Source organism: Nematolebias whitei, chromosome 11, assembly GCF_014905685.2.
Source record: "Nematolebias whitei isolate Nwh7 chromosome 11, NemWhi1, whole genome shotgun sequence".
NCBI lineage: Eukaryota > Metazoa > Chordata > Actinopteri > Cyprinodontiformes > Rivulidae > Nematolebias > Nematolebias whitei.
Genome location: NC_056508.1, coordinates 56918 through 66242, shown reverse-complemented (window position 1 = coordinate 66242; position 9325 = coordinate 56918).

Sequence of the window (9325 nt, the reverse complement as noted above, 5' to 3'; positions counted from 1 at the left end):
TCGTCGCCGCCTGCCGCGGCCTCCAAGTCGTCGTCGCCGCCTGCCGCAGCCTCCAAGTCGTCGTCGCCGCCTGCCACGGCCTCCAAGTCGTCGTCCACACAAACCGGATTCCAAAAAAGTTGGGACACTAAACACATTGTGAATAAAAACTGAATGCAATGATGTGGAGGTGCCAACATCTAATATTTTATTCAGAATAGAACACAAATCACAGATCAAAAGTTTAACCTGACAGAATGTATCATTTTAAGGGAAAAATCTGTTGTTTCCATATTTCATGGCGTCAAGAAATCCCAAAAATGTTGGGACAAGTCCATTTTTACCACTGTGTGGCATCCCCCCTTCTTCTTACAACACTCAACAGACGTCTGGGGACAGAGGAGACCAGTTTCTCAAGTTTAGAAATAGGAATGCTCTCCCATTCATGTCTAATACAGGCCTCTAACTGTTCAATCGTCTTGGGCCTTCTTTGTCGCACCTTCCTCTTTATGATGCGCCAAATGTTCTCTATAGGTGAAAGATCTGGACTGCAGGCTGGCCTTTTCAGTACCCGGATCCTTCTCTTACGTAGCCATGATGTTGTGATTGCTGCAGAATGTGGTCTGGCATTATCGTGTTGAAAAATGCAGGGTCTTCCCTGAAAGAGATGTGTACGCCAACAGCGTAATGTGTTGTTCGCTGTGGCCGTCTGAAACGCATGCTGGTGAGCTTGGTCGGAGAGCGGTGTCACCATCTGGGTTACGCTAACCGGAGGCGCGGGACGCTGGTCCACCTGGACATCTTGCTCCGAGAAAAGTTTCCGTCAGGCTCGGCTCCAGGGGGCACTGAGCGAATTTCCGCTCAGTGAAACCCCTTTACTCTGGTGATGGGCACGGACTGTGGAAGCCGGCCCCCCAATCTACCAGGAAAACGGCTGTGGCCTCGTCCTCGTAGGACGTCCAGTTGGGAAAACCGAGGCCAGATGGGAACAGGATGGTGAGCCAGGATAGAGTCCAGAAAAAACCTTCCCGCCGGATCATCCAAACTGGCGGATAAGGCGTGGGACGTAAAAAAGGGTCCCTTCATGTCAGCCGCCTTCTGGGTTACGCCGGGCAAAAGCCCCAGAGGGTGCCGTTGGCCGGGAGAGGTGTGATTGCCAATGCGAAACGAGATGGGATGAGGTGAGCATTCGCTCAGCCCCCTTCGACCGACACTACGCTCTCCAGGAGGGAATGAGCAGCGGGGTTGCAACTGATGGAGCCTGTCCCGGAGGAACCATCCGATTCGCTCCGAGGGTCGGCGATAAGAGAAAAATTACAAGATGGCGTTGTCCAGCGTGTATCGACCTGTCACTGAGAAATACTCCTCGGCACTTACCTTGAAACAAGACTGCTCGTCAGCTTCTCCTCGGGGAGGAGAACTCACCGGGACGACAGAAGGTCGACGTGACGGGCCAAGCATTCTTAACAAAGGTTGGTCATCTACACAACGTTCCTTCTTTGTTCTTCTGACAGTGCTATTAGCTCGCTGAAGAAAAATGGGAGCCAATTACCCGCTCTTAACGTAATTTATACGGACCGGGTGGGGCCCACACAGCAGGTGGGCGTGGACTAAATTTTTCAGTGTGATGCTTCGCATGATGGGATAAACCCATCAGCGACAGCCTTAAAGGGCGAAGCCTATATAAAATAGAACTGCAATATTTCTTCATAACTTTACTATTTGTAAGTCTGAGAATTGCCGGATTTTAGCAAACAGTTGCCGAACGCATCCTGACAAAATGAAAATGGTGTAACCCCCCAGCTGTTCAGCAGTTCAAATCTCTGCAGGTTCAAATAAAAGGTGCACCAGGAATTTCAGCAGAATCTCTCGGGCCACAGTTGTACGGCCGATAACTGATAAATGATAACTGATAACTGTCCTTTCTGAATTTTTTTACTGTCTTTTGTCTCGCTTCATCCTAGAACCAAAATATTTATATTATTGAGCAGATTCTAGTAATGTTTTCTTAGGATTCATTAAAGTCAAGTCAAGTCAAGTCATAGTTATTTATAGAGCACAATTTAAAACAGATATACTGTTATCAAAGTGCTTAACACTAATGGTAACACTAAGAAATAAAAAGCAGTAAGAATATACCATAAAAAATTAAAACAACAGCATTAAAATGAAGACAAGGAACAAGATATACTAAATCAACTCACACAGTATGAAACGCCAAAGAGAACAGATATGTTTTTAGCAGGGATCAAATGCAATTGGAAATTTTTCTCAACTTCCAGTATGGATTTAAACAAACACTACAGGTCCTTCTCAAAAAATTAACATATTGTGATAAAGGTCATTATTTTCCATAATGTAATGATAAAAATGAAACTTTCTTATATTTCAGATACATTGCACACCAACTGAAATATTTCAGGTCTTTAATTGTTTTAATACTGATGATTATGGCATACAGCTCATGAAAACCCAAAATGCCTGTCCCAAAAAATTAGCATATCATGAAAAGGTTCTCTAAACAAGCTATTAACCTAACCATCTGAATCAACGACGTAACTCTAAACACCTGCAAAAGATTCCTGAGGCTTTTAAAAACTCCCAGCCTTGTTCATTACTCAAAACCTCTCCTGGGTACACCTCAAAGGGTGTTTCGGCCTGTGAATGTGCTTCAAAGACTTTCACAGCACAACTTTTTATCTCATTGATGGATTTCTCTTTGAAATTAGCCATCATTTGCACTGACATCCTTATGTCAGGGTGGAGATTTTTGCTGAACACGTACTTAAACGGTTCCTCTTCCTCCATGTTGGCCTCATTCCTGTAACCAAAATAAGCCTGCAAAATCCTGGAATAATATGCCCTGGGGTGCTCATTCTTACCTTGTATGACCTTGTCAGCGGCTGGATAACCGCCAGGTCCCGTGCAAGGTGAATACTCTCTCATAAGAGCAGCACATAACAGGCGGTAATCCTTTCTTGTGGCATCAGGTTGACGCTCTATGAAGGAAAACACCGTCCTGTCTGAAGTGAGCCTGATCAAACCTACTCTATCCTCAACTGTAGCGTTGGGATAGCTTCTTAATTGGAAGTCAAGGTTGTCCAGATAGGCCTTAGTGTCAGTTGAACCCAACGGCCCTGGCTCATATCGATTGACATATTTTGCAATTTTGTGCAAATCCGAAATTGGGAGCAAAGGCTGTTTTATCGGTATCGTAGGAATCAAAACTGTACGTGGAGGTGTGTCGCTACACACATGAGGAGGTGACGGAATGGGATTAAGAGTAGGAGGTGCAGCAAAATCCTTCTGAGGTGGTGGTGGGTGACCTGGACTCTGACCTTGTTTGTCTTTGAGTTCCAGACAACCTCGCCCCACGTCAGAAATCTCATTTGTTGCAGCGGCTAGTTTCGCCTCACAGGCTTTTAAGCGTTCCTGTGATATATGACATTCACTTTGTAAATGCACACCTTGTTGTACTAACACCGCTTTTTCCAATCTGCACTCGTTCAGAGCTTTTGATGTAAGCTGCAACTGTTGTTGTAGCACCCCATTGTCTGAAAACAGTGGTTGGTACTTAACCTCTCTTTCCCTCATCTTCTCCTCATATGAGTGAGCTTGTAACGACAGCTGAGCTTGTGAGAGCTCTCTTCCAATAACTCTTTGGAGTTCATGCTGTCCACCTGTTCACCATATGGATTTAAGGATTCTATGAGCAGCGTCAATGCTCTCTCTAACCAATCCATCACACAAGGATCAATATTCTTTTCTGTCACATCAGCCATGATTATTCACTGTTCAGCACTAATCTGATTAAACAGTTGCGAACTTCAGAGATTTTAACAGGAAAATATTTGTATTCAAGTGAGCAGTGAGTTTCACACACTATTTAAGCTCTGGGTTCACTCAACAGTATTGTCATAAGTCAACTTATTCAAAGGAATGGGCACTTAATTACCATACCATACCATACCAATTTATTTATATAGCACTTAAAACAGCAACAAGGCCAACCAAAGTGCTGTACAAAAGAACCAAACATGCACAGCAGACAGGAAAACATAAAATAGAAATACAGATACAAATAGCAGCAGAAACTAACTAAAATGGCCAACAGAGTAGAGAACAGACCGGACCAAAACAAATCACACCGTGTTAAAGGCAAGCGAATAGAAGTGGGTCTTCAAGCAAGACTTAAAGACTGAGAGTGTGGGAGCCTGCCGGACACTCAGTGGCAACTCATTCCACAGTCGTGGACCAGCAACAGAGAAAGCCCTGTCACCTCTGAGCTTACGACGGGTTTCTGGGACTGAGAGAAGCATCTGGTCTGCTGACCTCAGAGAGCACGGTGGGACATATGGCTGCAGAAGATCAGTGAGATAGGATGGGGCGGAACTGTTCAGTGATTTAAAAACATACATGAGAATTTTGAAACGGATCCGAAGGTGAATGGGTAGCCAGTGCAGGGAGGCCAAAACTGGCGTGATGTGCTCTCTATAGCCTGTACCAGTTAAAAATCGGGCTGCAGCATTTTGGACCAGTTGTAGACGAGCAATGGAGGACTGACTGATTCCAAACAGAAGTGAATTGCAGTAATCAAGCCTAGATGTTATGAAGGCGTGGATCACTGTCTCGAGGTTCTTTTTGGAGAGTATAGGCTTCAGCTTAGACAGCCGTCTCAGCTGAAAAAAACAGGATTTGACCATCATGTTTACGTGACTGTTGAGTTTTAAGGACGGGTCCATTATCACCCCCAGATTAGTCACCTTTTGTTTCTCTAGCGGGGCTAGAGAGAAAAGGTCAATGTCATGGTTCATGAGTGAGCCACTGGGATGGAACAGCATGACTTCAGACTTCTTCTCATTGAAGCTTAAGAAGTTTAAAGCCATCCAGTCCCGGATGTCAGCCAGGCAGTCAAGAAGAGGCTGAATAGAGCGTGTGCCTCTGTGCCTCAGGGGGAAGTAAATTTGGCAATCATCGGCATAGAAATGAAAGGGTATGTCGTGTTTGCGGAAGATAGCACCTAGTGGCAGCAGGTATAAAGAAAAGAGAAGGGGACCGAGGATGGACCCCTGCGGTACCCCCCACTGGAGTGCGGTCGATGCCGAACTAAAATCTTTGATATTGACACAGAAGGTTCTGTCAGAGAGGTAGGACCCAAACCATTTAAGGGCTGACCCTGTGATGTCCACCCACTGCTCCAGTCTAGAAATGAGGATATTGTGGTCGATGGTGTCAAAAGCAGATGTAAGGTCCAATAGGACAAGCAGCACAGAATCACCTGCGTCATAAAATTTTAATATCTTTAGCTGATGAAACAATATATTTGACGGATGGTTATAATCTTTTCTGGTAATAATTCTTATAGCTCTTTTCTGCAAAATAAAAATTGGATTTGTAATTGTTTTACATGCTTTACCCCAGACTTCAATACAGTAAATTAAATGTGGAACAATAATGGCATTATACAATATAAACATTGCTTTATCATTGAATAACTCTCTAACTTTGTACATTACTGCAATCGATTTAGCTATTTTAGTTCTTAAGTTTTTTACGTGAGATCTCCATGTTAGTTTTTCATCAATGATGACACCCAGAAATTTCACCTCATTGACTCTATTAATTTCAATTCCATCGACTCTAAATGGAGTATCAAAAACTTTCTTGTTGTTACTAAAAATCATATAATTTGTTTTATCTACATTTAAAGATAATTTGTTAAGTTGAAACCAATTTTGTATTTTCACAAATTCTGTTTGTGCCATCTTCAACATTTGCACAACATTTTCACCCACACAAAGAAAAGTAGTATCATCTGCAAACAAAATACATTTAAAAAATCCAGTCACATTTACCAGGTCATTCACATATAAAATAAATAGCTTAGGTCCAAGTATAGAGCCTTGAGGCACTCCACATGTAATATTACAGAATTCAGATTTTACATCATTTATTTGAACAAATTGTTTCCTTTTTTCTAGATAACTAGATACCCACTGCAATGCATGCCCTCTAATACCATATTTATTTAGTTTTTTGAGAAGAATATTGTGATCAATAGTATCAAATGCTTTCTTTAGATCAACATAAATACTAATACAATATTTTTTTTGAACCACAGCAGTCATTATCTGTTCCATTAAATCCATGAGTGCCATTGACATAGAATTTTTAGGTCTAAACCCATATTGACTATTACTTAATATATTTTGCTTATTGATAAATTCATCTAATCTAGTGACAAATAATTTCTCTAAAATCTTTGAAAATTGTGGCAACAATGATATTGGCCTGTAATTATTAAACACACGTTTCTCTCCACTCTTATATAATGGTATTACCTTGGCTATTTTCATGTTATTAGGAAATACCCCTGTTGAAAATGATAAATTGCACATATATGTAAATGGCTCAATAACATAACTCATAATATTCTTTACCAGCATCATATCCATGTCCATCCAGTCTTTTGATTTTTTATCTGCAAGATGTTTTACGATAGTCATAATTTCTTCTTTATCAGTTCCCCCAAGAAAAAAACTGTTTGTGTAATCCGTAACCGTATGGTTTACATTTTTATCTATTTTTGGGATTTTTGCTGCCAGACTTGGGCCAATATTCACAAAATGTTGATTGAATCCATTTACAATTTCATTTTGGTCATAAATTTCTTTGTCATCCTTTACAAAATATTGTGGAATGCTCAATTTTGTTTTATGATTATTCAGAACACTGTTCATTATTTGCCATGTTGCCCTCATATTACCATTACTTTTGTCTAATAATTCACTTTAATATTTCTTTTTATGCTTTCTTATAATCCCTACCGGCGCAACTGGTAGAGCTGCTGCCTCTCAGCGAGCAGGTCCCTGGTTCAAACCCCGGTCCAGGGGTCTTTCTGGGTGGAGTTTGCATGTTCTCTCCGTGCATGCGTGGGTTTTCTCCGGGTACTCTGGTTTCCTCCCACAGACCAAAAACATGCATGTTAGGCTGATTGGTAACTCTAAATTGTCCCTAGGTGTGAGTGAGAGAGTGAATGGTTGTTTGTCTCGTTTGTCTCTATGTGTCCCTGTGATGGACTTGCGACCCGTCCAGGGTGTACCCCGCCCCTCGCACAGTGATTGCTGGACATGGGCACCGGCGACCCCCGTGACCCAAAATGGAATAAACGGGTAAAGAAAATGGATGGATGGATGGATAATCCCTACCAATTTATTTTTATAATTTTTATATCTCTGTTCTGCTTCGTTTGTTCTTAATTTCAGAAAGTTTGAGTATAAGTAGTTCTTTTTTTTACAAGCATTTCTTAACCCTTTGGTCATCCACGGTTTGTCATCAAAACTTTTCTTTGTGTAATTTTCTTGTACACAACTTTTTTCATACAAAGCTCCTAAAATATTCATAAATACATCATATGCTTTGTTTACATCATCAACATATACATCCTTCCAAGTTTGTTTTGTTAAATCTTCTTTTAGTTTATCTAGAGCTTTCTTTGATGTGTTTATTATTTTTTTCATAATTTTATCTACTTTCACATCATATTGATCTTTTTTATTGATAGTGAAGACTGGTAGGTGGTCACTGACATCCGTGATCAAAATGCCACCCATAAGTTCTTTATTTGTTATATTTGTAAAAATGTTGTCAATTATTGAAGCACTATGGGTAGTAATTATTGTGGGTTTTGAAATCAGTGGATAAAGATTTAAACTGTGCATTGAGTTTATAAATGTTCCGATATTATTTGAGTCTGTTTTATTTCCCAGGTCTATATTAAAATCTCCACACAAAAAAACTGATTTATTAGAACTTTTTTCCAATATTGTCATGATGTGATTGGTGAATGATTCAATATTTGAATCAGGTGATCGACATACGCAACTTATCATTATATTTTTGGAAGTCTCGTTTAATATTTCAACTGTAATCATTTCCATAATGTTATCCACAGCTACTGACAATTTATTGATCATTTTACATTCAATTTCCTTATTTACAAGTAGAGCTACGCCTCCACCTCGTTTATTGTTTCTGTTCGCATGATAAAGTTCATACCCTTCAATATTAACACTTTTTATATTTTCCTCATTTAGCCATGTTTCTGAGACTGCTATTATACTGAAAGTTCTATTTAACTGATTTAAATAATCTGTTATTTTAGATAAATTAGTGTTTATACTTCTACTATTAATATGAATAATTGAGAAGTCATCTTTAGACATTTTAATTTCATTGAATTTTTCTTCATTGTAATACTCACACTCTTTAATTTCAGGAAAAAAGTTTTTATCAATCACATCATCTATATTGTAAATTTTAAATTCTGAGTCTTCGTATGTTGTCATATTTCAATGTATGTGTCCATTTGTCATTTACCATTTTTAGCTTATCCGTTTACCTTATTTAGTTTGTCCGTTTACCTTGTTTGTTTGTCCATTTCTGGACTCATTTAAATCTTTCCAGCTCCTTGAGTTCTTTTATTATTTTAGCATGAGACCCTTCCTGTTCTTTGATCCAAATGTTTCCGTTTCGGGTCCAAGTTGATGATATTTTTTTTTGTTTTTTTAACAGCCTTGCTTCACGTGCAATATCTGCATTTTTTTTTTGTTAAGTGTTCATTTATGTAGACGTTTGTTCCTTTCAGTTTTTTTGCTTGTATTATTACATTGTTTCTTGATTTCCTGTTTGTGAACTTGATCACTACAGTCGGTTTGTGTTTGTTTAATTTATTAGGCAACGTGTGACAAATTGAAATGTCCTTTTGTTCGATTTTAATGTCCTTGTCCTGTAAGAAAGTAACTACTTGCTGTTCCAGAGTTAGTTGTTGCTCCTGTGGTGAATCTTCAGTGATGCTTCCATTTTTTGTAACATCTGCATAGGATCGGTGTTTGATTTCCAATCCGTTAATCAGCAAGTCATTGTTTTTTATAAATTGTTCTAGACCATCTACTTTATTTTCCAGTTCAGATATCTTTTTGTCTCTTGCCATCACCTGGTTTTTCAGCAGCTTTATCTCTCCCAACGCTTCCATCAAGCTGTTCAGCTGACCTGCTTGTCTTTTCTGCTCTGTACCCATTAAGTTCAGTGAGCTTTTAATCTTTTCCATATCGTTTGAATTTTCATCTGTTGAGTTGAATGTTTTCTGTTTGTTCTTATTTTTTGCCATTACTCACAGTGGTAGCTTCTGGGCCTAGCCTTAGCAGCGTCTATGCCCCGTGATAGTAGCTCCTGTGCCTGGTCGCTGTTTTTTCTCGTTCAACGATGTAGCGTTCACCTCGCTAGCCGTCAACAGTCGCGGTCTCCTCGTCTCCGAAACTCCCAGGACTGAGGCGCAACAGCTGGC